Consider the following 5,965-nt stretch of genomic DNA (forward strand, 5'->3'; position numbering starts at 1 on the left):
CACACAATATCATCAAATGATCCATGTGAAAACACATGAATCCTTAACACATATCAAACATATCAATAATGCACATGCAACTCATCATGGCATTTCACATCAGCATGCAAGACAGGACTCCACATCCTATCCTAGTGGACATGATTTTAACTTATTGTGCTTTCCTTCCTATACAAGACAACACCTCTTTCCGATGTGGGATATCCCAACACACCGTACTCTTGAGGCCCTATGCTCTGATACCAATCTGTAACGACCCGGAAACCGGTACCACTCAGTAACGGTCCGAACCATCACTGGCACTAGGATCCAGATCGGCTTAAGGCCGCCGGGACCCGTAGCAAGCCGACTATACTCTCTGTGTACCTGATAAATCCCATACATGATACAAAGATACTCAACAATCCTGTAAAACTTTGTAGGCTTAACTACTGCTACTCAGATATAGCAATCTGAAATGGCCCTCAGGGCCTATACCAGGGACTACTATCTGCTGTGGATCAAGGGATTGAAACCCTTTTACTCTGTAACACAATCCACTAGTATCACATCAAAGCCATACATTAAGCCTAACTCACACATTTCTCATCAAGAAACGTAAAACAGGATTCATGTACAAGGGATTAATCATACATCACACTATAGCAAGGATACTAGGAAAAGCACAAGTCTATCCAGTATACGACAGTACATATCTATACACATTACATTACCACTAATCTTTGAGTTACATCATGTCCACTACTTTATTACAACCATACAATCATGCATATCTTCCCTCTGTACTCTTGCTGACTTTAACTTCCCATAGCTATCTCAGAACCTGCAAAACTGGGGTTAAGGGAGTGGGATGAGCTACTACAGCCCAGTGAGGAGGAACAAGAAAAACAGTTCATTCATTACATGCTCTCATGAAATGCATCACATCACAAACATATCATCTCAAGGATGAATTTGTCACCAATAACCCTTAACTACATGTTATAATAATGCCAACTGTGCCAAGGAGACTATGTCATCACCTGGTCTACACTTATCGCTCTGATATCATAACATGACCAACTGTGCCAAGGAGACGAGGTCTCACCTGGTCTACACTTAACTCTGATTTGACAGCCCAGCTGTCTCACTCATAGTACCAGGAGCGACCTGGACTATCCAGGGGCGACCTGGTATGGCTATCTCATGCCATAAATCTGTATCTGCTCTCTGTCAAGGGCTAAGGATCATCCAACATTCATCCACATAAACAACAACGTATATGCAATGCATCATCGTCGTGAAGTCTAATGCAATACAACCTAATACATAACATGGCAGTTTATGATGCATGGATCATGCTAGAATCGTGTCATTTCTCAAGAGAAAATATGTAGTTTAGTTCCACTCACCTCTAGCCAATGCTGGCTAACTCTGGGCCAACTCTAACTCTGGAGCCTCCTCGGTTCCTCGGTCCAATCCTACACAGATGGACGTAAATGAGGTACCAAACATACTCTAACATAACTATGAACATCTCTCCAAAATCTCCAAAAACCCTCTAAAACATCACAAAACATGCATGCAAAACAAGCAAAGGAAGGCTGGACAGGGCACCTTCGGCAGCACCTTCGGCGGCCGAATGTCTCCTCCAGAGACGAAAGTCAGGCATGTTCGGCGGCCTAACTTGGACTTTCGGGGGCCGAACCTGAGTTTAGCCAGAACTCAGTTTCGTGCACAAGGACGCCTGCCAGTTCCTCCATCACCTGTTCAGACCTCAACACATGCATTTAACCCTTCTAAAACATGCATAAACACTTCAACAAGCCTAAGGGAGCTTCAAATAACTTTAAACTCCAACAACAAGCTCACAAGACACACATCAAACATAAAGGATTCATAAACCCTATGATGTACATCTCATGCAAACTCATGCCTAGCTCCCTTTTCCCTTTACAAAACTCATAAAAACATCATAAGAACCATGGATCAACACTTACCTCTTGAAGAACAAAGGCTGAGATGATCCAAACTCAAAGATATGGAGAAGCCAAGCTTCAAAAGCTTCAAACTCCAAAACCTTGTTTCAAGCTCACAACTCTTCAAAACAAGGGTAAAACTCATTAAAACCGTGAAAGATTTGAAGAAAAACCATGAAAATACTTTAAGGAGATCAAGACCTCACCTAGGTCAGAAGGAGAGAAGAAACCTCCTCCTTTTTCTGCCACTCGGTGCCCTTATAGATGAGCAACCGCCTCAGGTTCGGCTGCCGAATCGCATGCAAAACTATGCAACCTTCGGCGGCCGAACTTAACCTTCGGGGGCCGAAACTAGGGAACTTTAGGCCGCCGAACTTAACCTTAGGGGGCCGAACATGGCAAAATGCCTCCTTGGCCATATCTCTTCAAAACTCAATCCTTTTCTACGCTAAACCTTTAAACCACTTGAACATATTTTAGAAAACTTTCTCTTACCCTTCCAGAGACCTCTGACATCCTCGAACTCCCCCGGACGGTAGGAATTCCGATGTCTGAATCTAGCCGGGTATTACATCAAGTTCAGAGTACAGGATGGGTCAGAGGTTGTCTTCAGAGGAGACAGGAGGGGTACACCTAGAGGTTTGATATCAGCCCTACAGGCTCGTAGGTTGCTCAGGAGGGGTTGTCAGAGGTTTCTAGCTCATGTGAGAGAGCTTGATAGTCAGGTTAGGGAGCCTGCCTCAGTGCCCGTAGTCAGAGAGTTTCCAGATGTCTTTTCAGACAAGCTTCCAGGACTACCACCTGCTAGGGAGATAGAGTTCGAAATAGAATTGATGCCTGGAACCAGACCGATCTCTATCCCTCCCTATAGGATGGCACCTATAGAGTTAAAGGAGTTAAATGAGCAGTTGCAAGAGTTGGTAGATAAGGGTTTCATCCGACCGAGTACCTCACCTTGGGGTGCTCCAGTGTTGTTTGTAAAGAAGAAGGATGGATCCCTAAGACTTTGTATCGACTACAGACAGTTGAACAAAGTCACTACCAAGAACAAGTATCCTCTACCCAGGATCGACGATATATTTGACCAGCTAGCAAGAGTAGTTTGTTTTTCCAAGATAGATATGAGATCTGGATACCACCAGCTAAGAATCAGAGAGGAAGATGTGCCGAAGACGGCTTTCAGGACCAGATATGGGCACTATGAGTTCCTAGTAATGTCGTTCGGGCTAACCAATGCCCCTGCAGCATTCATGGATCTCATGAACAGAGTTTTTAGCCAGTATCTGGATCACTTTGTTATCGTATTCATTGACAATATCTTAGTGTATTCTAGAAATGCAGAGGAACATGCCCATTATCTGAGGATAGTTTTGCAGACCCTGAGGGAGCACGGCTTGTATGCCAAGTTCTCCAAGTGTGAATTATGGTTGGGGAGCATCTCATTCTTGGGGCATGTTGTGTCAGAAAAAGGAATTGAAGTGGACCCCAAGAAGGTAGAAGCTGTAGCTAACTGGCCTAGACCCACTACAGTAACAGAGATCAAAAGCTTTCTGGGTTTGGCAGGTTACTACAGGAGGTTCATTCAGGACTTCTCTAGAATTGCCGCCCCTATGACCAGGTTGACCAAGAAAAATCAGAGGTTTGTATGGTCTGATCAGTGTGAGGAGAGCTTTGAAGAGCTGAAGAAAAGATTAACGTTAGCACCGGTGTTAGCTCTGCCTACCAGTAATGAAGACTTCACAGTGTTTTGAGATGCATCTTGTGTGGGACTAGGTTGTGTGTTGATGCAAAATGAGAGGGTAATTGCTTATGCTTCTAGGCAGCTGAAGAAGCATGAGTTGAATTATCCTACACATGATCTAGAGATGGCAGCTGTGATCTTTGCACTCAAGATGTGGAGGCATTACCTATATGGGGTAAGATGTGAGATCTTTACAGATCATAAGAGTTTGCAATACATCTTGAGTCAGAGAGAGTTGAACTTGAGGCAGAGGAGATGGGTAGAACTGCTTAGTGACTATGATTGCAAAATTCAATACCATCTGGGTAAGGCAAATGTTGTGGCAGATGCCCTAAGCCGGAAATTACTTGGCAGTCTATCCCATGTTACAGTAGAGAGGAGACCGGTGGTGAGGGAATTCTATAAGCTCATTGATGAAGGTCTACAGTTGGAGTTGTCTGGTACAGGTGCTTTGATAGCTCAAATGAGAGTGACACCCGTGTTTCTGGAGCAGGTGGCTCAGAAACAGCATGAGGACTCAAGAGTTGGTGAAGGTAGCCAGAGCAGTTCAAGCAGGCAAGAATGATAAGTTCAGATTGGTCGATAAGGGGATCCTCCATTACGGGAATAGGTTATGTGTACCAGATGACGTGAGTCTGAAGGGAGACATTATGAGGGAAGCTCATAATGCCAGGTACAGTGTTCACCTTGGAGCCACCAAAATGTACCAGGATCTGAAAAGAGTCTATTGGTGGCCAGCTATGAAGAAAGAAGTGGCACAGTTTGTGTCCGCCTGTGAAGTCTGTCAAAGGGTGAAGCTGGAACATCAGAAGCCGGCTGGAATGCTTAACCCACTACCGATTTCAGAGTGGAAATGGGAGAATATAGCTATGGATTTCGTGGTGGGGTTACCGGCAACGTCCAACAGACTAGACTGCATATGGGTGATTGTGGATAGACTGACCAAATCTGCTCACTTCATCCCTATCAGGAGTGGCTATTTTGTGGACAAATTGGCATAAGTGTATGTGGAATAGGTTGTGAGGTTGCATGGGGCTCTGGTTTCAATAGTGTCTGATAGAGGACCCCAGTTCACCTCCAGGTTTTGGCAGAGTCTGCAGAGTGGTATGGGCATAAGGTTAGATTTTAGCACTGCCTTCCACCCCCAGACTAACGGACAGTCAGAGAGGACCATCCAGACAATTGAAGATATGCTCAGAATGTGTGTGCTAGATTTTGGCGGTTCTTGGAGGTAGCATCTACCCTTGGTGGAGTTTGCCTACAATAACAGCTATCATGCTAGCATAGGGATGGCTCCTTATGAAGCTCTTTATGGGAGGAAGTACAGGTCACCTGTTTACTGGGAAGAGGTGGGAGAAAGAGCCTTGGCAGGGTCTGAGCTAGTAGAGATCACTAGCAGGGTAGTGCCCATTATCAGAGAAAGGATCAGAACTGCTGTGAGTCTGCAAAAAAGCTATGCAGATATCCGCAGGAAGCATGTAGAGTTTCAGGAGGGAGATATGGTGTTGCTAAAGGTGTTTCCTATAAAAGGGGTGATTCGTTTTGGGAAGAAAGGTAAGCTAGCTCCACGGTACATTGGACCCTTTGAAATCTTGCAGAAGATTGGGAATGTATCGTACAAGTTGGACTTACCTGCCTCAATCGAGAGAATCCATCCGGTTTTCCATGTTTCCATGTTACAGAAGTTCGTGTCAGATCCGGGCAAGGTTCTTAGTGAACCAGATGTGGAGATCCTCGGAGATCTCACCTATGTTGAGCAGCCAGTACGGATCCTAGACACGCAGATCAGAAAGCTGAGGAACAAGGAAATCCCGATGGTGAAAGTCCTTTGGAATCACCATAATGTAGAAGAATGTACCTGGGAGACACGGGAGTCCATGCTCCAACAATACCCTCATCTCTTTTAAGGTTAGTGTTTATGTGTTTTTATGTGTTTATGTTTATGCCATGCTATGCTTGTGTGTTGAACATTCGGGGACGAATGTTCTTAAGGGGGAAGAATGTAATACCCGGCTAGACCCCGACATCGAAATTCCTACCTTCCAGAGGAATCTCCGTTGGAATCCGAAATTCTCGGATGTCGAAGCATTCTAGAAGGGTAAAATAAAGGTTTTCTAAAATATTTTTATATGTTTTTATGGTTTTAGTGAAGAAAGAAAATTGAGTTTTGAAAGAAAATGCCTTGGAGGAGAAACCCAGGTTCGGCCGTCGAACATGGTGGGGTTGCGGAGGCACTTTTGGCCCACGAAGGTGGTTTGGCCAGCCA

The sequence above is a fragment of the Manihot esculenta genome, chromosome 15 (genome assembly GCF_001659605.2).
Source record: "Manihot esculenta cultivar AM560-2 chromosome 15, M.esculenta_v8, whole genome shotgun sequence".
Classification (NCBI taxonomy): Eukaryota; Viridiplantae; Streptophyta; class Magnoliopsida; order Malpighiales; family Euphorbiaceae; genus Manihot; species Manihot esculenta.